We start from the raw sequence: 27,433 nt of genomic DNA on the forward strand, positions 1-27,433 counted from the left end.
TGTGTGTGTGTGTCTGTGTGTGTGGAGTGCTGTGCAGTGTAACTTCAGTAGGTAACTGCCCACCAGTTTCTCTAAGTGGTTTTATTGAATGCTGATTAAAAAATTAACATGTAGTGGGATTGATATTTTAAGATGTACAGGTCTTTGGATGTAACACATACACGGATTAATGTATCCGCTATCACTGTCAGGGTACAGAACAGTTTCATGCCCACAAAAGCTCCCTCATGCAATCCCTGTGCGATCACACTCTCTCCCACCGCTAAACTCTTGGCAGCCAGTACTTTGTTACTATGATTTCGTCTTCTGGAGAATTACTTAAATGGAATCATATAGTATGTAACTTTTTCACGCTGGTTTATTTTCACTCAGTATGTGTAATAACTTTGAGACTCCTTTGAGTTGTTCCTGTTTACTGCTGAGTAGTAGTTCTTTGTATGGACGTACCATAATTTATCCCTTTTCCCAGTGGTGGACGTTGAGGTTTTTTCCAGGTTTTGGTGAACATTAATACAGCTGCTATAAAAATTTGTGTACAGGTTTTTGTATGGAAGTTAAGTTTTCATTTTTCTAAGGAGTGGGCACTGGGCTGTATGGTAATATTATAAGAAACTGCCACACTGTTTTTCAGAGTGGCCTTACCTTTTCAACTTCCCACCAGCAAGGTATGAGAGTTCCAGTTACTTTGCATCCTTGCTAGCTCTTGGTGTTGTCAGTAGTTTTTATTTTAAGGCTTTCAATAGGTGTGGTGTGGTTTTAATTTGCATTTCCCTAAAGACTACTGATATTGAACACTTTTTATGTGTTTGTTTGCCATTCTTGTGTCCTCTTGGGTGAAGTATTTATTCAGACTTAGCCTATTTTTAATTGGGTTTATTTTCTTTTGAGTTTTGAGAGTTGTTCATAATTCTGGATAGGAGTCCTATGACAGATATGTAATTTGCAAACATTTTCTTACAGTCTGTAATTTGTGTGTGTGTGTGTATTTTTTAAGATTTTATTTATTTATTTGACAGAGATCACAAGTAGGCAAAGAGGCAGGCAGAGGGAGAGGGGGAAGCAGGCTCCCCACCAAGCAGAGAGCCTGATGTGGGGCTCGATCTCAGGACCTTGAGATCATGACCTGAGCTGAAGTCAGAGGCTTAACCCACTGAGCCACCCAGGCACCCCTGTAATTTGTGTTTTTATTAACTTTTTTTTTTTTCAAAGAAAAAATTTTAATTTTGATGAAGTTCAGCTTACCAGTTTTTTCTTATGAATCACAATATTTGGTGTCATCTAAGAACTCTTTGTTTTATAAAACTTCTGGTTATATTTTTCCCCTATGTTTTCTTCTAGAAGTTTCACAGTTTTACATTTAGATCTGTGATTCATTTTTGAGTTAATTTTATATAAGGTATCAGATTCAAATGGGGATTTTTAAATTTTTCCATATGGATATTAGGTTGTTCCAAACCCATTTGTTGAAAGGATAATCTTTCTTCATTGAATTGACTTTTCACCTTTGTCAGAAGTTAGTTGATCTTATTTGAATGGGTTATTTTTGTACTCTATATTCTGTTCCATTGACTTAGAGGTCTATTTCATTGCCTATACCACATGTCTTAGTTACTGCAAGTCTTAAAATTGAGCAAGGTGTTAAAGAAAAAAAAGTTTTGGCTATTTAGTTGTTTCTCTTTTCCATACATTTTAGAGTCAGCTTACCTATACTTACAAATAATTCTGGGATTTGAATGGAATAGCCCTAAATCTATAGATCAGTTTGGTGGAAAATTGACATGTTTACTATGTCGAGTCTTCTAATTTGTGAACATATTATGCATCTCTGTTTATTTGGTGATCTTTGATTTTTTTTTATTGAGGTATAATTGACATTTAATTTGTGTTAGTTTTTTTTTTTTTTTTTAAGATTTTATTTATTTATTTGGCAGAGAGAGACACAGCGAGAGAGGGAACACAAGCAGGGTCAGTGGGATTGGGAGAGATAGGCTTCCCATGAAGCAGGGAGCCTGATACGGGGCTTGATCCCAGAATCTTGGGATCATGACCTGAGCCAAAGGCAGAGCCTAAGGACTGAACCACCCAGGCACTCCTGTGTTTGACTTCTTTCATTGGTGTTTTGTAGTTTTCAGATGGATTCTGTATATATTTTGTTAGATTTATATTTAAGTATTCATTTTTTGTCAACATTTATAAATGTGTTTTTGAAAAATTACAGTTTCATTTATTTATATCATGATGGTCCATAGAAATGTAATTAAATTTTCATTGGGATTTTCTGTGTAGATAGTCATGGTGTCTGAGTAGTGATTTTGTTTGTTTGTTTTCCATTCTGTATGCTTTTTCTTTCTTTTTCTTCCTTCATTGTACTAGCTAGGACTTCTAGTACAATTTTCTTGTTCCCGATTTTAGGGTGGAAGGATTCATTATTTCACCATAAAGTGTGTCTGCTGTAGATTTTTTATTTTTTATTTATGTATTTATTTTTTAAAAGCTTATTTATTTATTTATTTATTTTGACCGAGAGAGACCACAAATAGGCAGAGAGGCAGGCAGAGAGTGGGGGAGAAGCAGGCTCCCCACTGAGCAGAGATCCCGATGTGGGGCTTGATCCCAGGACCCCCCGGGACCACGACCTGAGCCAAAGGCAGAGGCTTTATAACCCACTGAGCCACCCAGGCGCCCCTGCTGTAGTTTTTTAGATGTCCATTATTAGGCTGAGGAAATTCCTTTCTACTTCTAGTTTGCTAAGAGTTTTATTAATGGATTTTAGATTTTATCAAGTGCTTTTTTGAAAGTTTTTTTTTTTTTTTAAGATTTTATTTATTTATTTGACAGAGAGAGATCACAAGTAGGCAGAGAGGCAGGCAGAGAGAGAGAGAGGAGGAAGCAGACTCCCTGCTGAGCAGAGAGCCCGATGCGGGACTCTATCCCAGGACCCTGAGATCATGACCTGAGCCGAAGGCAGCGGCTTAACCCACTGAGCCACCCAGGCACCCTCAAGTGCTTTTTTGAATCAAATTGAGAAGATCACGTTTTTCCTCATTAGACTATATTACTGTGGTAGATCCCATCACTGATTTTTGAATATTGAGCCAGCTTTGCATTCCTGGAATGAACTCTGCTTCATGACGGTATATTACTCTTTTTTTTTTTTTTTAATATCAAATGTTATAAGATTTATTTGTGTATGTCCTGGAGCGTAGAAATGAGAAGAACGATCTAGCAAAGAAGTAGGATACAAAAATGAATAGGACTAGCCCCCTTCACAAGAATATATAACCTAATATTGTCCCTTATTTCTGCCCCTTCAGGGAAAGACAGTGATACAGATGAGGCCTTTCTGTTTTTCCACAGTTCTTGTTTGTTCTCAGAGTGGACAGCAGGGTAGAAGATCTGTCAGACCTCACAGTTCCAGCTTTTTGTATGTGGTCTCCTGGGTTTTTTTGGTTTTGTTTTTTAACATATAATGTATTATTTGTTTCAGGGGTACAGGTGTGTGATTCATCAGTTTTATTCAATTCACAGTGCTCACCATAGCACATGCCCTCCCCAGTGTCCATCCCCCAGCCACCCCTTTCCTCCCACGCCTCTCCCCTCCAGCATTCCTCAGTTTGTTTCCTGAGATTAAGAGTCTCTTATGGTTTGTCTCCCTCTCTGGTTTCATCTTGTTTCATTTTTCCCTCCCTTCCCCTGTTATTCTCTGTCTTATTTCTCAAATCCCTCATATTAGTGAGATCATATGATAATTGATGATAATTGTCTTGCTCTGATTGATTTATTCCCTTAACATAATACCCTCTAGTTCCATCCATGTTGTTGCAAATGGCAAGATTTCTTTTTTTTTTTTTAAGATTTTATTTATTTATTTGACAGGCAGAGATCACAAGTAGGCAGAGAGGCAGGCAGAGAGAGAGGAAGAAGCAGGCTCCCTGCTGAGCAGAGAGCCCGATGCGGGACTCGATCCCAGGACCCTGGGATCATGACCTGAGCCGAAGGCAGAGGCTTTAACCCACTGAGCCACCCAGGCGCCCCAAGATTTCATTTCTTGATGGCTGCATAATATTCCATTGTATATAGGTATATTACTCTTTTTTTAGTTGCTGGATTCAGTTTAGTAATATTTTGTTGGGCTTTATTGCGTCTGTTTTCATGAAGTAAATGTCACTAGTTTTTTTATTCTTTTGTCTTTGCCTGGTTTTGATATCAGTATAATGTTGGCTGCATTAAGTAACTTAGGAATTGTTACTTTCTCTCTGTTTTAGTGTGTACTTTTCGAAGAATTGACCCATTTCACCTAAATTTTTGAATTTAAATGTGTATAGTTGTCTGTAATGTTATAATGTAATGTGTCTTATGTCTGTGAGGGTCTACAGTGAAGTCCCCTCTTTCACTCTTTTTTTTTTTTTTTTTTAATTTATTTATTTATTTGACAGAGATCACAAGTAGGTGGAGGTGGGGGAGCAGGCTCTCTGCTCAGCAGGAAGCCCGATGTGGGGCTCGATCCCAGGACCCCGAGATCATGACCCGAGCTGAAGGCAGAGGCTTAACTCAGTGAGCCACCCAGGCGCCCCTTCCCTATTTCATTCTTGATACTGATTGATAATTCTCTCTTTCTTTTCCAGCCAGTCTTGGCTAGGGTTTCCTCAAGTGTTATTTAAGTTCAATTAACTAACGTATAGTAGATTATTAGTTTTAGAGATAGAGGTCATTGATTCATCAATTACATGTAACACCCAGTGCTCGCTGTGTCACATGCCCTCCTTGATGCCCATCACCCATTTACCCCATCCCCCACTCACCTTCCCTCCAGCAGCCTTCAGTTTGTTTCCTAGAGTCCAGAGTCTCTCATGGTTTGTCTCCCTCTCTGATTTCATCTTACTTTATTTTGCCTTCCCTTCCCCTTTGATCTTCTGTTTTGTTTCTTAAATTCCACATATGAGTGAAATCATATGATAATTGTCTTCTGATTGACTTATTTCACTTAGCATAATACCCTCTAGTTCCATCCATGTCATTGCTAATGGTAAGATTTCTATCTCTTTTTATGGTTGCTAGTATTCCATTGTATATATACCCCACATCATCTTTATCCTTTCATATGTCGATGGACATCTGGTCTCTTTCCATATTTGGGCTATTGTGGACATTACTGTTGTAAACATTGGGGTGGAGGTGCCCCTTCAGGTGCCACTGGGTTTGTATCCTTTGGGTAAATACCTAGTAGTATAATGGCTGGGTCTAGTATAGCTCTATTTTTTAACTTTTTGAGGAACTTCCATATGTTTTCCACGGTTGCTGTATAGTTCCTCAAGGTTTTTTTTTTTTTTTTTTTAAGATTTTATTTATTTATTTGACAGAGAGAGATCACAGTAGACAGAGAGGCAGGCAGAGAGAGAGAGAGGGAAGCAGGCTCCCCGCTGAGCAGAGAGCCCGATGCGGGACTCGATCCCAGGACCCTGAGATCATGACCTGAGCCGAAGGCAGCGGCTTAACCCACTGAGCCACCCAGGCGCCTGTTCCTCAAGTTTTTAATGTTTTTGAAGAAACAGCTTTTTGTTTTGGTCCCCCCCCCCCTATTTTTCTGGTTTTGATTGTGATCATTTTTTCCCCCCTCTGCTTTGTTCCTTGCTTTGGGTTTATTTCAGTTTTTCTTTCTCTAATTTCTTTCTTTCTTTTTTTTTTTTTTTTTTTAAGATTTTATTTATTTATTTGACAGAAGAGAGATCACAGGTAGAGAGGCAGGCGGGGTGGGGGGGTGAGGCTTAGCAAGGGGCCCTCAGCAAGGGGCCCTCAGCAGGGGGAAGCAGGCTCCCCGCTGAGCAGAGAGCCCAATGTGGGGCTCCATCTCAGGACCCGGAGATCATGACCTGAGCCAAAGGCAGCGGCTTAACCCACTGAGCCACCCAGGTGCCCAATTTTTAAGGTTTTATGGTATATCTTGGTGAATGTAACTTATGTACAGAAAACATATATATTCTATTATTGAGTGGAATGTTCTCTGAATGCCATTTGGATGCAGTCAGTGATGATGTTTTGAGGTTTTTTTTTTTTTTTTTTTTAAAGATTTTATTTATTTATTTATTTGACAGAGAGAAATCACAAGTAGACGGAGAGGCAGGCAGAGAGAGAGAGAGAGAGGGAAGCAGGCTTCCTGCTGAGCAGAGAGCCTGATGCGGGACTCGATCCCAGGACCCCGAGATCATGAGTTTTTTTTTAATATTCTTGCTGATTTTTTGTTTACTGATACTTAGTTGCCAAGAGTCACGTTGAAGCCTGAAAAAATTGATTTCTCCTTAGAGTTTGTTTCATTTTTGCTTCATGTATTTTGAAACTGGGTTATTTGGTGCATATACATTTAGGATTGTTATGTCTTCTTGGTGCAATGGCCCTTTTGTCATTTAAATTATGTCCCTCTTATCCAAATGGTATTTTTGGCTCTTAAGTCTACTTTACCTGATACTAACAGAGCCCCTTTAATTTTCTTTTCATTAGTATTTGCATGGTAGGTATATCTTTACTATTTCTTTAATTTTAACCTACCCATGTAATTATATTTGAAGTGTGTTTTTTACAGATAGTTGCTTGACTAATTTTCATTAATTATTTATATTCTTGTTTTTACTTTTAATTATAAGGTATATGTGAAATATAGTTATTAACTTGAGGCCTTTCTTTCCTGGTCTAATTACTGGTTGAATATATGTATTTGGTGTACTGTGAGCTGCTGCTGTGCACTGTGTAGCTTGCTTTATGTGACTCTTTTGCTCCATTTGGCTTTTGGAACTCACTTGCTGGAACACACTGGCACGGAGACGCAAGCTGTCTTTAGAGAGACTTTAATCTGTATGAGTTGGGATCAAATAATTTGTATCTCATGGGACTACAAAAGATTTATTTATTTATATTTTTCTTGTAGAAATCAACTTTAGTTTCTAAACTTTTTTTTTTTTTTAAAGATTTTATTTATTTATTTATTTAACAGAGAGAGCACAGTCAAGGGAGAGGGAGAAGCAGGCTCCTCACTCCATCCTAGGACCCTGGGACCATGACCTAAGCTGAGGGCAGACACCTAACGACATGAGCCACCCAGGTGGCCCATTTCTAAACTATCTAATAATTATGTGGCATTCAGTTAATCACATTTTCTGTGGAAATGGACTTTTGCCCCCACATATATTAGTAGAATGCAAAGGACATTCTCTCTCTCTTTTTTTTTTTTTTTAATTTTGTTTTTAGGTAATCTCTACACCCAAATTGGGGCTTGAAAACTGAGATCAAGAGTTGCTTGCTCTATCGCCTGAGGTAGCAGGAGCCCTGGCATTTTTCTCTTAAATATTCTGAGTACAATATTAGTTACATTGTGAAACTGAGTGAGAAGTTGGAGAATTTAACTGCTTATGGCCCAGGATTTGTTTTTTGTTTTTTTTTTTTTTTAAGATTTGTTTACTTGAGAGAGAGAGAGAGTGAGCATGTAGGGGCAGAGGGAGAGAGTCTTAAGTAGACTCTATGCAAGTGCAAGCCCAGCACAGGGCTCAGTCCCAAGACCCTGAGGTCACAACCTGAGGTAAAGCCAAGAATTGGATGCTTAACCCACTCTGCCACAGGCGCTCCAGCCCTGGGTTTTTATTTGACACAGAGAGACACACAGCAAGAGAGGGAAGTCAAGCAGGGGGAGTGGGAGAGGGACTCGATCCCAGGACCCTGAGATCATGACCTGAACCAAAAGCAGAGGCTTTAACCCATTGAGCCACCCAGGCGCCCCAGCCCTGGATTTTTTAAATTAAACTTTTTATTTTTCTTCTTTAAGATTATTTATTTATGGGGGCGCCTGGGTGGCTTTATTTTGATTTCACCAACTTTTCCACTATTATTCTGTTTCTATTCCAAAAACCTAATATGGGACACCACATTGCATTTAGTGGCCCTGAGTTTTAACTTTCATTATTTTTAGCTGCTTTATATATGGAATGGGATGATTAATTTTTATTTTCCTGAAGGTAGTTCTGCAAAAAGCTAATTAATATATATTTTTAAAGTGTGGTGGTGATTTTGTATTAATGTCAAAATTCAGTGAAATTGTTAACTAATAGTTTGTTACAATCTAATTCTTTCTTCTTTCTTTCTTTTCCTAATTCTTTTATTTTTTCTCTTCATGCTTGGCAATTACTCCACTGGTGAAAGTAGCCCAGCAGGGTAAATGTTGTCTACCAGTGCCTGCTGAGAGGTTAGCCTTCTCTGTAGAGGCCCCTGAAGGTGAGGATCTGTCAGTGCAGGTGCCTCCCTAGTCAAGGACTAGGACATTTAGAGAAGGGAGTTGCCAGCCCCTTGCAAAGCTCTTCAGTTGCTTTAGATAAAGAAACCCCAGAAATGAATTATTGACTATGCTTATACTATTGTGCTTGCTTCCTGTTTTTAAAAGCATAAAAAAATGACTTAATAACTGCCTTAAATTGTAGCAGGTCAGTTGTATCTCAGTTAAAAAAAAAAAGATTAATAGGAAGGTTGGATCTGCCAACCAGTCATTACAAAATTAATTGCCTCTCTACAAACTGTGAGTTGAACTGTTCTTTTGATGTTTGCACATTTGCAGATGCCCACACCAGTATTCCAATTGGAATGCTAGGACTGGCAAATCATAGAATCCTAGGACTTGAGAACTGGACAGGAAAACAACAGAACACATGCTTTTTGCTGAGATGGTATTTGCTAGCTGAGGAAGCCGGGGCCCAAAGAATTGAGTTTGGAAAATCCCTTTAATTGCCCTCATCAGTCAGTCTCCCCTGTTGCACCTTTCAGCTCCTGGTGGCATTTATCCCTTCTCAGTGGCCACCCGATATACAAACCCCCTGCTGTTCTTTTTTTTTTTTTTTTTAAGATTTTATTTATTTGACAAACAAAGATCACAGTAGGCAGAGAGGCAGGCAGAGAGAGAGGGGGAAGCAGGCTTCCTGCTGAGCAGAGAGCCGGATGTGGGTGGGACTGGATCCCAGGATGCTGGGATCATGACCTGAGCCAAAAGCAGAGACTTTAACCCACTGAGCCACCCAGGCGCCCCCTCTCATCACTTTCTGTAAGCTAGTTTTTGTTAGTGACCTTTGTACGACCTCCTCCCCCCTTTTTAAGCACAATCCCCACGCGTCTGAGCACTTGGAAATCAGGTCCTCACTTTCCTTTGGTGACACCTTCACTTGCTCTTCCAGGCCTTGCCTGACCAACGCTCTGGTCGAATGGAGAGGTTTTCATTCTTGCTCTTCATTTCCTTGGGCTTTTTTGTCCTCCTGCTGTCACCACCTGTGTCTGACCCTGTAGCAGTCACACCATTCTGCCTGTGTCAGTGTGAGTGGGTCCTATCCTTCTTGCCTTTGCACCTTTGCACACTGTTTCTCTCCCTTCTTTGCTGGTTAGCCACTGTTTCCCTCTCAGAAGAGGTGACAGGCTGTCCCTGTGGGACACGTGCCTGCATCGTCCTAGGCCAGGCTGTTTGTGTCCTTCCGGGTTCTTTGGTGTCTGTCCTCAGCTCACCACGGCATTTAGACTGGATAGTAATCCCTCATTCATTGGGGCATTTTCTTCTAAACTGTGGTCTGTGGCTTACTCTTACTCTGCTGCTCTGGGATCCAGTCTGGTTGGTGTGCACTCCTGCAGTTCTTCCCTCTTTCCCTTTTGTCCTGAAATCTGTTGTCTTAGTTGTCTTTGAATATGGAAGAAAGCATTATCCATTTTTCCGAAGTTAATTTTATATTCCTGAGGTTCTTAATTGATCAATTTTAGTGAGTCTGTTAACCCATGGAAACTCACTGCAAAATTTATGTGAATACATTGTCTTGAGGTCTCTTCAAAACCTCTGTTCTTTCTCTCCTGGATGTGGAATCTTTAATCCTTTATTGGGCTAGTTTCTTTAGCATCCAGATTTTGAATTTCCTGTCTTCCCTTCCCCCTCAGTCCTTCTCTTGACCTTGCTTAACGACTTCAACTACCTTTTTAGCTGTTTTTGTCCTACTGGTTGCCACTAAATAACTTGAATATACTGGTTAATAATATTGGTTACTATTAGTTGCTTCTACTTTCTTCATTTTCAGTCCCTGTTTCACTTCCTTATCCATCTCCCATTTTAATCAGCTTTCCCAGGGGGCATTAAGTGATCATTCTGTTATCAGATCCTGTAGTTGTTCAGTCCTGATGTCTTTTGAGCTCGTTGCATTTGTTCTTGCTTATATACAGCTTTCTGGAACTCTCTTTTGCTTTCTATTTTTATTTTATTTTATTTTTAGAGAGAGCATGTGAGGGGGAGAAGAGGGAAAGGGCAGGGAGAGAGAATCTTAAGCAGGTCCCACACCCAGTGCAGAGCCCAACGAGGGGCTCGATCTCACAATCCTGAGATTTTGACTTGAGACGAAATGAATTCAAGTTAGACGCTTAACCACCTGAGCTACCCAGGCACCCCTTTTTGCCTTCTTTAACAGGCAGTATCCTGGTTCTCCTCCTACCTGGCTTTGGTTGCACTCATTTAGTCCTCCATTCTACGATACCCACCTTGATGCAGGTGAGTCTATATCCAGTTCTTTCTCTCTAGTTCATTCGTACACTTGGTAATTGGTATGTTGGTAGAGATTTCTGATAATAGTTAGCCACTCGAATGTTGATTAGTCTGTCTCTAACATTGTGGTTGCACTTGGTTACTAGAGTGATGGCTACGGCCTTTCTTGCCTCATTTCTGGCAAGTGAACCCAGCCTATCCATGCTTAGACTAGACTCGTCTCTTCACATTACAAAATAGCATAGTGGTTTATTTGCTAGCTAATTTATCAGAGAAAGTTTTTTTTTTAAGATTTAAAAAAAAATTTTTAGTAATCTCTATATCCACTGTGGCACTTCAACTCAACCCCGAGATCAAGAGTCACACGCTCCACTGACTGAGCCAGCCAGGCGCCCCTCAGAATAAGTTTTTGTCTGAGGATCCTCCGCTAGCTGTATGGGTGGTGCATTGTCAGGTGGGGCTGTACCAGGTAATCTTGAAGATCTTTCCCAACTTTATGATTCTATGATTGTCAGTCCTTTGGTCACACGCTTTCAGAGACTGCCCATCGCCTACTGCAGACCTACTGTAGGGGTCTCTAAAGTGAGGTGTGCTTAAGAGGCACTCTGGGAGTAGCGGTGGTGCGGGAAGGACGTGTTAATCCTTACCTTTTCCAGTAAGATGTTAGGCTGTGCAAACATTGGCTCCGTGGATTGAGGTCGGCAGCCTCACTTGGCTGTGTATTTCAGAGTTGTGAGTCTTGCATGATTGCTGGGGTATCCTGAGGCGGGAGGGGAAGTTCGGTCAGTTAGAGCATGTCGAAGAAGCGTTCATGAAGTATGTTCATGGATTCTCTAATTTTAATTAAACTGGTCCTCACAAAATACGTAGTCTTCAAAGAAACCCTGGGTTGAAGACAGTCCCAGTGATGAAAGTGTATGGAACAATTGGGGAATTGATGGCAGGAGCATCACTGCCGCTTCCTGTAAGGCTCTGTATTAGCCATGTAACGAAGTTAGGAAAATGATGGAAGCAGAGCTGAGAACTGACTCTTAAAGGTTGTTGGAAATGTGCAGTTACTAGTGATGAGCTACTCCAAAGTGGTTATCTTGCCTTGAGATGTTAGGGAAGGAGAGAAGTGAGCCTTTACAGTCAGCAAAAGACTTACCAGGTGAGAAACTGCTGTAAATTTTGTAACAGTGTTTAAAGTTAGGGGTTACTCAATCTAGTACTTTATAGAATTTCATTATTATTATTATTTTTTTTTTTGCTGAGACACGTGGCTCCAAGTTTAATGTTTTCTGAAAGAGCATCGGGACAGCACGAAGCAGCGGGCAGCACTGACGGGCCCAGAGAAACACGGTTTTCAAGTCTGACCAGCAGAAGCCCTTCAGAGGGAAGGATGTGCAGACCCCAGACCCGGTGGCCAGGCCCTGGGAGAGCAGAGGGGTGGGGTCAAGACCAGGGGTCACCGGGTGGTGGGGAGGAAGGTTCCTGTAGGGGCTTCAGGGCCCGAGCAGGTAGGATGAGGACCCGGGCCCTGGGTGTTGACGGAGAGAGGCAGGGAAGAGCCGCCCGGCAAAAGCCAGCTGCAGGCCAGAGCACCGACTCCAGGCGGCAGACGTCTTACACCCCGCCTCAGAGAGAGACCAGAGCCTTTAATTTCATTAAACTTAAGGATGAACTCCTCCTGAGGTTTTACATTTCTAAAAGGTTCCGTTGGATAGGCAACTGTAGCTAATTTGCACAGACAGACATTTAAGATGGAGAACTAGGAGCATATAACATCATGGAAAGTTCGGGTGGAACTAAATTAGCATGATTTAGTAAGTGCAAATGATATATTTCTTCCATTTAGATCTGTATGTATGTAAATAGGAGAGGGACCTTTTTCAGTAAAGACTGCCAGCAAAACCAGCTTTGTAGGTAATGTAATTTATAGTATTCCAAAGATCTGTTTTTGTTTTTGTTTTAAAGATTTTATTTATTTATTTATTTGTCAGAGAGAGAGAGAGAGAAAGAGAGAGAGAGCAAGAGCGAGCATAGGCACAAACAGGCAGAGTGGCAGGCAGAGGCAGAGAGAGGCTTTTTGTAGATTCAGATTGGGTACCCTGTGTGTACGTGTGTGTGTGTGAGAGAGGGAGAGAGAGAGAATGCTTGGATAGAGTAGGATGGCAGAAAGGACAAGGCATGTGAAATTTATTCACATGATGCATAAATAAATTCTTATAGCAATGAATTAAAGCCAGACTCATGCAGGGGATCAGCCTGAGCTTTATTCAGAAGTAGTAGATCTTTACAGTGTTTTGTAATGAGTTAGGGAATAACTATGAGAGTACTTGCCAAGATACAGAACTTTTCTGGATATCTCGTGGTAAAATTAAAAGCTCTGCCTATTCTGAAGGTGAATTGAGTGTTTTTCTTTTACACAAAGACAAGTGGTCTAAATTTGCTGATCTTTTCTGTAATAATAAGTGACTTTCAGTAGAAAGCTACGTAACAAATTCAGTATTTTTAAGAAAATAAATACTTACTCTGCCCCCTCCAGGTAAAGGTGACATTTTAACAATGGGTAGAAAATTGCTTTTTGAAAGAAGCTTTTGCTATGGAGAGCATCTTGAAAATGGATGTTTAGAGTTGTAGCCACAATGTTTTGTTTTGTTTTCTTGCTAAGAATAATATAAGTAGTTCATCTTACTGCATACTTAAACTGGGACATAAAATTTTTATACTGTCTATAAGCTTTTCGTAAAGTTTTTTTCTGAACTTATTAAAAATACAAAAATGTGATACCTTCTGATTTGTGTAAAAACAAAGAACTCTGTGAGGAAGATAAAAATTGATTAGCTGAATTTCAGTAAAAATCTTTGTGTAATTTATTGATGGGAAAAAAATCAATTAGCATGATTTAGTAAGTGCAAATGATACATTTCTTCCATTTAGATCTGTATGTATTTAAATAGGAGAGGGACCTTTTTCAGTAAGGACTGCCAGCAAAACCAGCTTTCTATGTAATATAATTTACAGTATTCCAGAGATCTGTTTTTTTTTTTTAAGATTTTGTTTATTTATTTGTCAGAGAGAGCAAGAGCGAGCGCAGGCACAAGCAGGCAGAGTGGTAGGCAGAGGCGGAGAGAGAAGCATGCTTCCTGCCGAGCAAGGAGCCCGATGTGGGACTCAATTCCAGGGCCCTGCGATCATGACCCGAGCCGAAGGCAGCGGTTTAACCGACTGAGCCACCCAGGCGTCCCCAAAGATCTGGTTTTAACACAAAGTATTATACCAAGATTTTGAAAAATAATAAAGTACATTCAATTACACTGGCCTCCTTACATTTTTTTCTCATTATTCTTTGTTGTAAAAAAGTTTTTCCAGGGTCTTGGTCAATTAAGTGTCCAACTCTTGATTTCGTTTTGGCTCATGTCATGATCTCAGGGTTGGGCTCTGTGCTGGGTATGGAGCCTGCTTAAGATTCTTTCTCTCCTTCCCCACTCCCCACGCCCCTCTTAAAAAAAGTTTTTCAGTGTTGTTAAAAAAAAAGTATGCAAAAATAGGATTTCATTTTTATTTTATTATATGTTTTTTTGTTTTGTGTACTTTTTTAAAAAAGATTTTTAATCGCTTTTGAGTCAGAGAGAGTGAGAGAGCAGGAGCAGGGGGAGAAGCAGAGGTAGAGGGACAATCAGACTGTATGCAGAGCACAGAGCCCCACATGGAGCTCAATCCCACAACCCACAGATCATGACCTGAGTTGAAATCAAGAGTTGGGCGCTTAACCAACTGAGCCACCCAGATGCCCCTTATGTATTTTTTATTGTATGTAAATTACATTTATCAACTGCATCTAAATGCCTTCTGCATTACTGGTAAGAGATGTAGGGTGACCTCAGAGCCATGTTTTTGTGCCATGCCTGGATGTATAGTCTGTTATGGGGGTGGGGTGGGGTGTACTCAGATCTTCCTGGCTGGGAGTCCTTCCAGAGGAGTTCACCCACTGTTGCAAGCAGGACCTCTCTCCAGCCAGATCCCCTCCTTCTTTCTCTCATTACTTTGTACTTTCTCGTACATCACATCTGGAACTTGGCTCCCTACCTTTGCTCTCCAGGAAAGCTTTTTCTCTTACATCCTCTTTTCCCACTCCTCATCCCTTCCTTCCAGTTCTGCCTCCTGAGCACCCTACTGCTCTTTGTTATTTGGGGCCTAGCTTGTTACTCTTTTCTCCATTCAGCTCACCCTGATCTCCCAGTGACAGCAGTTACCTCTGATGACACTGAACACATTTGTACTTACCCAATGCGTTCATTGCGTTTTACTAGATTGGTAGTCAGAGGGATTTCAAGGCCAAGTATCTTGTTCATAGCCAGTAAGTGTTTGTTGAATGAATCAAATGAGGTATAGAATTAGGAATTTTCAAAAGTTGTCTAAAAATTTCATTATCACATTTGAAGTGTAGAAGTTTTCTATCATGTGAATTTAGACAGAGTCCAGTAATGTAGTCCAGAAGTTCGAACATACTAAATTAAGAGGCACAGTGAAAACTTCTAGGCCAGCATTTCCCATAGCGGGGTATGAGTGTCATTACCAGGCATAGCTCCCACAGTAAGGGGAAGACAGGAGGGGCGCTACTGCAAGAAAGCAGGGGTGGTATTTGGAGAAGTAGGACTCAGGTCTTAGGAGGTAATGGAATGGATACAGCTCCTGCGTACAAGCTTAGGTCCAGATTTAGTTGATTCTCGAGTGTGGACAGTCATTGGCCTCCCTTTCCTGTGGCAGGGAAACTCATGATTGGGTAGGGTTAAGTCTGTAGGTCACTCTGGGAGTTAAACACAACTTGTTTCAAATGGTCCTTGTTATTTCTTGAAACACTCCTGGGCTTACTCATCCAGACTCTTGTGAAGAGCCAGCTGATTAGAAACTCATGTGTGGGGCGCCTGGGTGGCTCAGTGGGTTAAGCCGCTGCCTTTGGCTCAGGTCATGATCTCAGGGTCCTGGGATCGAGTCCCGCATCGGGTTCTCTGCTCCACGGGGAGCCTGCTTCCTCCTCTCTCTCTCTCTGCCTGCCTCTCTGCCTACTTGTGATCTCTCTGTGTCAAATGAATAAATAAAATCTTTAAAAAAAAAAAAGAAACTCATGTGTGGGACTGAGAAATTTGGTTGCTAACAGTGGGTGGACTCTAACTTTCTAAAAACTGAGTTTTATTTAGCAGTAATACAAAAGCAGTCCAAAGTTTGGCTTATTCAGTCTTGTTTAAACAAAGTGTGCAGACAGGAGCAGTTTGCCTCTTTTAATAGTGAGAGCTCTGGTGCTTAACATCTGGAAGTGCTCTCAAGAGTTGTGGGGAAGATTCGGACAGAGGCTCCCCTGAGATCTGTCTTCCTTCATCATACATGTAGAGCATCTAGTCTGTGTCAGGAATTGTTCTTGACACTGAGACTCTGTTGGGGAACAGAGCATATGAAGATTCCCTCCCCCCATCACCAGAAGACAGTAAATTAAATTAGATGAAGTGGTGGGATGGTGAGCAATGAAGTAGGTGGTGTGGACCTGATGCCTCCAGGGTTAAGTGGTGGGGCAGGAGGTCAGGGGATGTGTGACTTCCTGAGAAGGTAGCACTGAGCAGAGACGCAAAGGCAGTGAGGGAGCAAAGGTATGTAGACATCTGGACAAGAGTGTTGTAGAAAGAGGAACAGCAGGCGCTAAGGGCCTGTGACCCTGTGACTCTCCTTTATAATTTTAGCTAATTCCACTAAAAGAAAAGATGCTTTCCCAGTCAGGTGGACTGAAATACTACCTAGAATCTGGTCACAAAGTCACAAATCTCTGGATGGTCCTAATATCATATATTCTTCCTCAGGATTTTAGGACTGGCATGTTGTCATGATGAGCATAATTTGATTTCATCTCGTTTAGGTGCTCTGGAAAGTAGGGCCATATGCTTAGGGTCAGATGCTGCATAATTGACACACATCTGGAGGTTTTCACGCCTAAGATTACAGGCACTTAAAGCATGACCTCTAATCTTTGCTTTTGAATGTCTTCCAAAATTGTGACCAGCTTCTGAATAGCTGGGCAGGTGGACAGTAGTGAGTGTCTGGAGTCTCTAGTTTCAGTCTGCTTGTTGGAGAGGCCAGTTCGAATCTGTGCTGCTTTGATGACAAATCCTCTTACTTTGATTTCTACCCGCAGGGTTGAATTTAGTGTGTTCAGATCCTCCAGTTATAAGAAAGCAGTACCTTCTCTGAGCCATTGGGGACTTGGCTGTGGATTTCTTATGGCATGGTAGGTTTAGAGAGCCATTCGGAGCTGAAGCAGCAAGTCTGAGTTCTGACATGTTCTAAACCAAACCTCCATGTTTTTTCTCCATATATTTTTATAAATTCAGCCCATATATTTTAAACTTGTTCAAAGTATTCTACGAACTGGGTGAGAATATTAATATGACTCTTGGTCACCTCTTCTGCTACTCCTCCTGAGACAACACAGTCTTTAGTGTGGGGCACAGTAGTAACGGGCCCTCCAGTCCTCTATCTTTACTGGGATAATTAAAACTCTTTTCTCCCCTTCATTACTGAGGTCCCATGATGACACAGGGGATAAACCTTCTAAGGCAGTGTGCAATTTGGAAGAAGGTATGCAAAATACCCCATCGTTTGGGGACTTGGGGAGAGCTCCTTTGCAGAGCAGGATTTGGCTAGAGGAGCTCATTTTTAGTCCTTACTCCTTGGGCTGGGAGCTTTTGTTCCAGACAGATCTCATGCTCAGGTGGGCTGCATTTGGTCTGGTTTCCTAGATTGAACTGGAGCACTCCAAGAGCTGACCACACCAGTGCCTCTTCCTCTCCCTCCCGCCCCTTCCCTCCCCTTCCTGATCTGTGGTATATTCAGGGTTGTTCAGATTGCAAGAAGCAGAAGGCCACCCTGCCTGTACCATTGTTCCTTCTCCATGTGGGGTGGCTTTGCTGAGCTGCGCTTCTGGCTGGCGCTTTTTACCCAAGGCTTCTGCTCTTTGGTGATTCTGCTAGCCATGGCCGGAGCCCTTCCTCTTGGCAGCCTCTAGTGATTACTAGCTGATTTCATCTGGGGTTTTGATTCACATTTCTCAGAAGTGGTCCAGACCATGTTTTTATGCTAGGCCTCATCTTGGGTCCTTGGGCATACTGTGATGGGCTGCCTTTCTTCCTTACCCCCCACCCCTCTGTAGGCATGAGAGAGAGGGTATGGGCTACTAAGCAGGGGGATGGTTAAGGCACTTTACCTACGAGAGCCAGCTTACAGACAAGCTTGGAGACACATACACGTTAGAACAGTGACCTTCTATTTGATTTTATGTAAAAAAAAGTTGTACATGTAGTATGAGTTTGGAAGAGTGACTTCAGAGGTACAAAAGGTAATTTTATTTGAAGGGGTCTTGGGGTGCCTGGATGGCTCAGTTGGTTGAGCATCTGACTCTTGGTTTCAGGTCAGGTCACAATCTCAGGGTCCTGGGATCACGTCGCACATTGGGTCCCTGCTCAGTGAGAGTCTCCCTCTCTGTCTGCCCCTCCACCTGCTTGTGCTCTCTCTGACTCAAATAAATAATTAAAATCTTAGGGGGAAAAAAGGAAGTTCTGGTCCAGGATTTTAGTTTATATATTTCGCTCAAAATTCCCCTTCACCAAGACATCTTTATATTATTTATAGATTTTATTTATTTGACAGAGCGAGCACAAGCATGGCGAGGGGGAGAGGTGAGGGCGAGGGAGAAGCATACTCCTCGCTAAGCGGGCAGTCTGATGCAGGGCTCTGTCCCAGGATCCTGAGATCATGACCTGAGCTGAAGGCAGTTGCTTAACCTGCTGCAGAGCCCCTCAGGCGCCTCCCAGACCAGAACTTTACATTTGGCACTTTCTGAATACTGCTCAGGATATCAAAACAGATTATAGAGACTGAATTTTTTTTTTTTTTTAAAGATTTTTATTTATTTATTTGACAGACAAAGATCACAAGTAGGCAGAGAGGCAGGCAGAGAGAGAGGAGGAAGCAGGCTCCCTGCTGAGCAGAGAGCCCGATGCGGGGCTCGATCCCAGGACTCCGAGATCATGACCTGAGCCGAAGGCAGCGGCTTAACCACTGAGCCACCGAGGCGCCCCATAGAGACTGAATTTAACTAAAAGTTAAGCCCAAACTAACATTTGAAGCTTTCTTTTTAATCCTCTTTCTGCCAAACGAAGTCCTGCACGGTACCTAACGGAAACCAGATTGTCCAAGGGTGTGGCCTCACACAAGGGCTGGACTGGGCCTGGGTGACTCTCCAGCCTTGCCAGGAATTCACTGGTGGGACCCAGAGAGAGTCTCTGGTCCTCCCCTGATTTGTTAGATGAGAGATTTAGGTAAGGTTAAAGGTTGCAGGCTGTGTCTGGCTGCGGCTTGTGGGCGGGAGCTGTCAGTAGGCCAGGTAGGAGGAAAGCCCAACGCTGCGCCCAGCCCTGTTGGGGAAGTGGAGCAAGGGGCCTGGAGGAGGAGCGGTGATGGGAAGCACCCAGTGCAACCTTGAGGGCTGGGGCCCGAGTTTGGGTCTTTTGATTTAGAGCACTTGCAGACAGTCAGAGGGCCTGGCAGAGCTGAGCAGATGTCTCTTGCGGCAGTGAGGGAAATGGTTTGGAGCGTGACAGTGGGTATGGGGAGAAAGGTGAGAGGCAAGGCAGCAGTGAAAATGGACAGAAAGGCACACCTCTAAGACACATAGGAGAGTGAGGTGGGTTGATTGTGGGATGGACAAAGCAAATTCTTGGGAGTCTGACTTCAGAAATTATTTCCCCCGAGCTAGGAGATCCCACCAAAGGGCTGGATGGGGAACAGGTCTTATGGTGTGTTAGCTGCATTTGTTCAGGACCTCGTACTCCTTGGTTCACAGTGTATGCCCAGCATCTGATAAAAGTGTTGGTCTCCTTTTCCTGTTTTCCTAGAGCTCCCAACCCAGCTTCATTTTGTGCTCATTACCCCCATCCCCTAGTCTGCTCTAGTCTAATAGGTTTGTGTATTTGGATAGGTATGAATCTCTGTTTTCAAAAAATCCCTTTTATGTATTTATTAAATGGTATGAGGCACAGGTCCTGCTCTCACTTCACGCAGCTCCATGTCCAAGATCATCTGTTCCCATGTGTATGTCATTTCCATCCATCTGTCCCATAAGTGACTGCTGAGTCCTGGTTTGTCAGGATCTGTGGACAGATATGAAGGGCCTTGTCTGACACTCTAACAACATTGGTTTTAATCATGTTCAGATGGGAACATGGGAAGATCTTGAGAAGAAGAGTGATATGCTGTGACTTAGGTTGTACGAGAATGATTGCTGATGCTTTGTGTATGTAAGGGGCAAAGACTGAAGCAGGAAGACCTGTTAGAGGCCTGGTGTCAGGTGTGGAGTGGGTAGGATTCAATAGGGGAATGTGGTGCACCCCCTTGATTTCTGTTCATGGGATGGGAGGGGGGCATAGGCATCTTTTCAGGAGCACAGGTGTGCTTCACATGGGGCAGACTGGACTGTTCCCATGCACCAGGCTGGCCATGTCTACCGACCTTTCATTTTCTTTGCATTGATCATGCCCAGGTTCTCTGGCTCACTGCTGCCACAGTGTAAGTTTGGTTTTGAACATGTTGAACTCCAGGAGCCTTGAGACACCCAAGAGGAGATGTAGATTAGGCAGTTGTTCTGTAGACATCTGATATTTGCTCTTCTGTATGCTATGCTCCCTTTTCATTGTGGATGATGGTCTGTTTTGCTTCCAAACTGTGTCTTCACCTTTCCAGCCTTCTATGTGGACTTTGTTCTGCCAGTCTTCAGATCTGTTTTCTGGGCTATTTACACTGATCTGACTGTTATCTTGTTGTATCTGTGAAACAGGGCAGGCTTAGGGTCCTTCTGCTTCACTATCTTCCCAGTTCTCCCCACCATAAACATCTGAACCCCAAACCAACTTCTGGGAGTTGAGTGTGGCTTGATGGTGTGACTGTGGCTGGTGGAGTGCAGCATTGGTGGGGGGGCCAAGAACAGACCTTTGAGGTTCTGTAACACTCGGAACCTGTGATTCCTCTTCCATCATCATCATCATTATTTTTATTACTAGTTTTTAAGATTTTATTTAGGGATACGTGGGTGGCTCAATTGTTAAGTGTCTGCCTTCGGCTCAGGTCATGATCTCAGGGACCTGGGATTGAGCCCCGTGTCAGGCTCCCTGCTCAGCAACAAGCCTGCTTCTCCTCCCTGTGGTGCTCCCCCGGCTTGTGTTCCCTCTCTCGCTGTCTTTCTCTCTGTCAGATAAATAAATAAAACCTTAAAAAATATATTTGTTTATTTGACACAGTGAGAGAAAGAGAGCGAGCACAAGCATTGGGGAGAGGAAGAGGGAAAAGCAGGCTCCCCACTGAGCAGCTAGTCTGGTGTAGGCTTGATCCCAGGACCCTGAGATCATGACCTGAACCAGAGACAGAAGCTCTACCAACTGAGTCACCCAGGCAGCCATCATCATCATTATCATCACTGTCATCATCGTCATCATCATTATTTTAAGTAATCTCTAAGCTCGACATGGGGCTCAAGCTCATGACCCCGAGATCAAGAGTCCCACTGACTGAGCCAGCCAGGTGCCCACCTCTCTTACATTTTCTTTCTCCAAAGATTTTATTTATTTATTTGACAGACAGAGATCACAAGTAGGCAGGCAGGCAAAGAGAGATGGGGAAGCAGGCTCCCCACCGAGCAGAGAGCCCAATGTGGGGCTCAGGGTCCCAGGACCTTGAGATCATGACCTGAGCCCAAGGCAGAGGCTTAACCCACTGAGCCACCCAGGCACCCCACCTCTCTTACATTTTTAATGCTTATATCTAACTGCCTTAAATAGGTTTGGAACAGAGGAGTTTTCAATAAATATTACATGCATAACTTTTTTATTACATGAATTAATCATTTGGCATTAATGAAAAATGAACATTAAAATCAGAAGCAACATGAATTTATCAATTAATTCTGGTTACCGAAGAGTTATTTGGGTACAGATAATAGCCCTCTGCCCTCTTGGAAGTACTGAAAAGGCGAATGAAAAAAAAAAAAAAGCCACTGAGAATAAGTTTCCCTCCCCTCTGTCTGAGGGTCCCCACTCCTCTAACTGCCTCCCTCTGAAAATACTTGAGTTACTCCTGGCCTAGGCCCTGGGTTAGAGAGTATGCTGACCTGTCCATGCAGGGGAAGGGGGGACAGCAAGGACAGTGCATTGTTCTATGCCGACTGAGAACCATAGCAAGACCTCCATCCGTTGCCCAAGTGAGAGTAGTCACGGCTGCCCAGCGGCCGAATAGAATCTGGTCATTGGCAGTTTTTGCAAAAGTGTGCTTCCTAGGGCCAGACTCACCAGGCAGCCATCATCATGGGCCAGACTCACCAGGGGGTGTCAGAGCCTTGGACTTCAAGTTGAAATAGTTGAAAGAATGCAGATGTATTCATTGAGCAAACATTGAAGTTTTATGTTGGGTACATGATAGATACTGGGATTGTAACACTGGAGAACCTTGTGTAAATCTTGTGTCTCGATGCTCGGGTGGCAAGGAAGTATCGGGTGGAGTGGTTTCTGCTCCCAGGAGGCTTTTGTTGTAGGTGAGCTGGACAGCAGTGACATATAAATAGCAGCAGTCCAGAACTATAATAGAAGTCAGAATTTAATTTATATCGTTCTTCTGGCATTAGTTCACAGTGTAAGCAGTTAGTTGCTGAGCAGCTCTGCCACAAGCTGGATAGGCTGTTAATGTTTGCTGGCGTTCCCGCAGCCCTTCCCATGTCAGGCCCTGTTGTGCCGTCCACATGTGTCTCGCTCTTGTCCTCATAGTGACCTGAAGCCGAGGGGCTCTCATCCCCGATTTAAGTTGAGGACACAGGCGCAGGAAGGCCAAGGGCTTGTTCAGGGCCAGCTGCACAGCGAGGAGCAAGGGGCCGTGGCAGGTGTAAGGCTGCTCTAGATGATGTTGTGCTGAGTCTCCGACCAATCTTTGTGGTTTAGACAGTGATTGCCATACAGCATTTTTGAGGATTTAATATGGTTGCTTGAGTTTATTGGACTTTGTACAGGTATTGAACTCAAAATTATATTACCTCAAGCTATTAGTTCACATGAGATCTAAAATACCTGAGAATTTTGAGAACCTTATAGAGTTCATATAGTAATTATTCCAGATATTCATTATTTTTGATGTAACTAATGGTTACCATTCTAATGTCAATTTTGTGAAGGCATGAATTTGGAAAGGGGAAATCTTTTTTTTTTTTATTTTTTTTATTTATTTATTTATTTATTTTTATTTTTTTTTTTAAAGATTTTATTTATTTATTTGACAGACAGAAATCACAAGTAGACGGAGAGGCAGGCAGAGAGAGAGGAGGAAGCAGGCTCCCCGCTGAGCAGAGAGCCGGATGTGGGACTCGATCCCAGGACACTGGGATCATGACCTGAGCCGAAGGCAGCGGCTTAACCCACTGAGCCACCCAGGCGCCCCGGAAAGGGGAAATCTTGAAGCTCCTGGTTTTGTCTGGAAATTGCTTGGCTGCTGAGTGCCCACACCCCACCGTCCTTTCACTTGAGCTTTGTTGTGGTTTTCCTGTCCTGTGAACAGTGACTGTCTCCCAAGATTCATGCGAGAATGTCCAAAAGTGCAGTATGTACTTAGGGGCAGAACTTATTTTAATCTTACATGTTTCTTAAAGGTCTGATGAGATATTTAAATGTCTTAGTGGTTTGTTACAGCTGGTTTGTTGAAGGTCGTCATGTGTCCTTGAGAACATCAGAAGGCTGTTGTAGACAATAAACCGACTCAGACATCCATATATGGTGCAACAGTAGTAGGAGTTAATTTAAAACCGTGGCTTTGAGGAGAGTGGGTGGTTTGAGGTAGATGAGAGAGTGAGAATCCTAGTAGGACTTGGTGAATGCTAATTGTTACCATGTGCTTTTCATGATTCTATGATGTTTCTGGTGTTAGAGTATTTAAAATTTTTTTTTTTAAAGATTTTATTTATTTATTTGACAGACAGAGATCACAAGTAGGCAGAGAGAGAGAGAGAGAGGGAAGCAGGCTTCCTGCGGAGCAGGGAGCCCGATGCGGGGCTCGATCCCAGGACCCTGAGATCATGACCCGAGCTGAAGGCAGCAGCCCAAACCACTGAGCCACCCAGGCGCCCCTAGAGTATTTAATTTTTAACCCTGTGAAGTATGCACATTGTTAGTGCTCAGGAATATTCTGTTACTTAAAGAATAATCGTCTATTAAACTTTCTAGAACTGTCCTGTTTTAATCTGTTGGTTTTTAAAATTTTCAGTATCCATCTCCTCCCCTTAAATTTGCCCTTCTCAGAAAACAAACTTTTTTTAACGGTGGTAAAAATATATATCATAAAAAGTGCCATTTTAACTATTTTTAAGCATACAATTCAGAGAGATTTGCCACATTTTAACTACTTTTTATTGCTTAACAATTCTCTTTACTAAGTCATTACCTTTTCGTATTTATAATAATTTGTTCTTATTTTGGGGAGGGCAGCAGCTTTCTGAATTGATTTCTGATCTTGAACTGAATTTTTTTTTTCCACTTCAAAATAATACTAGTTGTTAAAGCTATGAACTTAACTTTAAGTACAACTTTGTCCCGACACCTGAGGTTTTGATACATGGTGTTCTCAATTTTGTTGTTTTTCTGAGTCTTTTTACTCAGCACACATTTAGTTAGTGCATATTATGTGTTAGTTACTAAGGTAAGTACTGGGACTTTAAAGATTTATTTTATTTATTTTAGAGAGAGGGAAAGAAAGAGCACAAGTGGGGGCGGGAGAGAATTTCAAGCAGATTCTGTGCCAAGCGTGGAGCCCAGTATGGGTCTTAATCCCATGATGCCCAAGATCATGATCTGAGCTGAAACCAAGAGTCAGACACTTAATGGACTGAGTCACCCTCGTGCCCCTGTTTTTTGTTTTTAAATGAATAGGGCCTGTATAACTTTGATCTTTGTGTAAAATGTAGGTTTTTGTTTTTTAGTAGCTTATTTGATTGGTTTTCCCAGTGTTTTGTGGAGCCTAACACTAGAAGTATTCAGTGGAGTTTTATTTATTTATTTATTTTAAAAGATTTTATTTATTTGTTTGTCAGAGATCACAAGGAGGCAGAGAGGCAGGTTGGGGGATGGGTGGTGGTAAAGTAGGCTCCCTGCTGAGCAGAGAGCCCAATGCAGGGCTCAGTATCCCAGGACCCTCTGAGATCATGACCTGAGCTGAAGGCAGAGGCGTGACCCACTGAGCCACCCAGGTGCCTGTCAGTGGAGTTTTAAATCGACATAAATCCAATAATTAAGCCTTATTTAAATTTGTCATTTATGTTTTTCTCTACTTGGTTTGTTACAGATTGGTAGGTGCTCTGTTTGATGGTTGGTAACATCTCTTAATTTTTACTGGAGACTTTACTGGCTTTTGCATTATATATTCAACATGTTTATTTTTATTTTTTAAAGATTTTATTTATTTATTTGACAGAGGGAAAGAGAGAGCGCGCACATGAGCAGGGGTAGAGGGAGAGGGAAAAGCAGGCTCCCCTCTGAGCAAGGAACCCAATGTGGGACTCCATCTCAGGACCCTGGGATCATGACCTGAACGGAAGGCAGCTGCTTAACTGACTAAACCACCCGGTGTCCCTCAGTATGTTTATTTTGTACTGAGTTATAACCTTCTTGTCTTTTTTTTTTTTTTTTTTAAGATTTTATTTATTTATCTGACAGAGATCACAAGTAGGCAGAGAGGCAGGCAGAGAGAGAGAGGAAGGGAAGCAGGCTCTCTGCTCCACGACCTGAGCTGAAGGCAGAGGCTCCAGCCCACTGAGCCACCCAGGCGCCCCGACTTTCATGTTTTTTATTAAAAGTATACCTCCTATTAACAGAGTAGGCTTGTTACTTAACAGTGTTTTTCTTTTCCTTTCTTTTTTTAAATTTAAATATTTTATTTATTTGACAGAGAGATCCCAGGTAGGCAGAGAGGCAGGCAGAGAGGGGGAGGCAGGCTCCCCGCTGAGCAGAGAGCCTGATGAGGGGCTTAATCCGGGATCCTGAGAACATGACCTGAACTGAATGAAGGCAGAGGCCTTAACCCACTGAACCACCCAGGCACCCCTTTTCCTTTTTTTTTAAGATTTTATTTTATTTTATTTTTAAAGATTTTATTTATTTATTAATTTGACAGAGAGAGAGATCACAAGTAGGCAGAGAGGCAGGCAGAGAGAGAGGGAAGCAGGCTCCCTGCTGAGCGGAGAGCCCCAGGATTCGATCCCAGAACCCTGAGATCATGACCTAAGCCAAAAGCAGAGACTTTAACCCACTGAGCCACCCAGGTACCCCTAAGATTTTATTTTTAAGTGATCTTTACACCCCGTGTGGAGCTCAAACTCACAACTCCGAGATCAAGAGTTATGTGCTCCCCTGACTGCACCAGCCCACTTAGTTTCTCTGATTTTAAGTTGCTACCCATGCGTTCATTTTATTTGCATTTGCCTGCTTTATTTTGCTCATTTAAAAAATTCTGTCATTTTAATAAAAATAAACAACTGCCATTTTGACTTAATGATTACTATGTCCTACACTCTATTAAGCACTTGTCATAATCTCATTTGATTCTGTGGCAAACTTCTAAGTGGATTTTTTTTTAAAGATTTTATTTATTTATTTGACAGAGAGAGATCACAAGTAGGCAGAGAGGCAGGCAAAGAGAGAGAGGAGGAAGCAGGCTCCCTGCTGAGCAGAGAGCCAGATGTGGGACTCGATCCCAGGACCCTGAGATCATGACCTGAGCCGAAGGCAGAGGCTTAACCCACTGAGCCACCCAGGCCCAGGTGCCCCCTAAGTGGATTTTTTTTAATCCTCCATTTACAAATAAGGAAACTGAGGCTTGCAGTGTTAGTGGCTTGCTTAAGGGTGAACAGTGAATAGTTTTAAACCACAGTTATACAGTATTTTAAGTATATATTTTCTAAGCAGCCATAGGGTTTAGTGTTGTGTTAAAAAATAAACAAACCTGGGGTACTTGGGTGGCTCAGTCGGTTGGGGTCCACCTCTTGGTTTCAGCTCGGGTCATGATCTTCTTCGTGGTGGGATTGAGCCCCATGTCCGACTCTGTGCTTGGTGGGACATCTGCTTGAGAGATTCTCTCTCTCTATCCCTTCCCCCCATCCCTCCAATTGTTCTTGCTTTCTTCAGTAAATTTATAAATCTTTAAAAAGCAATAAAAAAGTAAAAAGCAGACAAACTTAGGGGCACTTGGGTGGCTCCGTTGGTTGAGCATCCAGTTCTACACTTGATCTTAGCCAAAAGGCCGAGAAGCGATGAGCATCCAGTTCTAGAACTTCCGCTCAGGTCTTGATCTCAGGGTTGTGAGTTCAAGCCCCATGTTGGGCTCCATGCTGGGTGTGGAACTTACTTTAAAAAAAGAAAAGAGGGGCGCCTGGGTGGCTCAGCGGGTTAAAGCCTCCACCTTCGGCCCAGGTCATGATCCCAGGGTCCTGGGATCAAGCCCCGCATCGGGCTCTCTGCTCAGTGCAGAGCCTGCTTCTCTCTCTCTCTCTGCCTGCCTCTCTGCCTACTTGTGTTCTCTGTCAAATAAATAAATAAATAATCTTTTAAAAAATAAAAATAAAAAAAGAAAAGAAAATATTTTTAAATACTTTATGGGGTATCTTTGTTTTTCAGAAGAAGAAAAATGAGTTTGGGGGTACATCACTGGCTCAGTGGAACATGTGACTCTTGATCTTGGGGTTATGAGTTCTGGCCCCACGCTGGGGGTCCAGATTATTGAAATAAGTAAAATCTTTGGGGGAAAAAAAGGAAAAAAAATGAGTTTTACAAATATGAGTGACTTCTC

The 27,433-nt window shown here is 42.4% G+C and overlaps 1 protein-coding gene and 1 long non-coding RNA gene across 3 annotated transcripts in view; one reads left to right on the forward strand and one right to left on the reverse strand.

The window, feature by feature from the left end:
* FAM193A (family with sequence similarity 193 member A) overlaps positions 1–27,433 on the forward strand; it is a 165,881-nt gene that overhangs the window by 6,317 nt on the left and 132,131 nt on the right. The window lies entirely within an intron of this gene.
* On the reverse strand, positions 13,001–27,367 carry LOC116584811. The gene is made up of 3 exons (XR_004283338.1): positions 27,307–27,367; positions 17,002–17,004; positions 13,001–13,011 (listed from the first exon to the last, which is right to left on the reverse strand). It is a non-coding gene; the product is annotated as an uncharacterized LOC116584811 (long non-coding RNA).

This window comes from Mustela erminea, chromosome 2, assembly GCF_009829155.1.
Source record: "Mustela erminea isolate mMusErm1 chromosome 2, mMusErm1.Pri, whole genome shotgun sequence".
Taxonomy (NCBI): domain Eukaryota; kingdom Metazoa; phylum Chordata; class Mammalia; order Carnivora; family Mustelidae; genus Mustela; species Mustela erminea.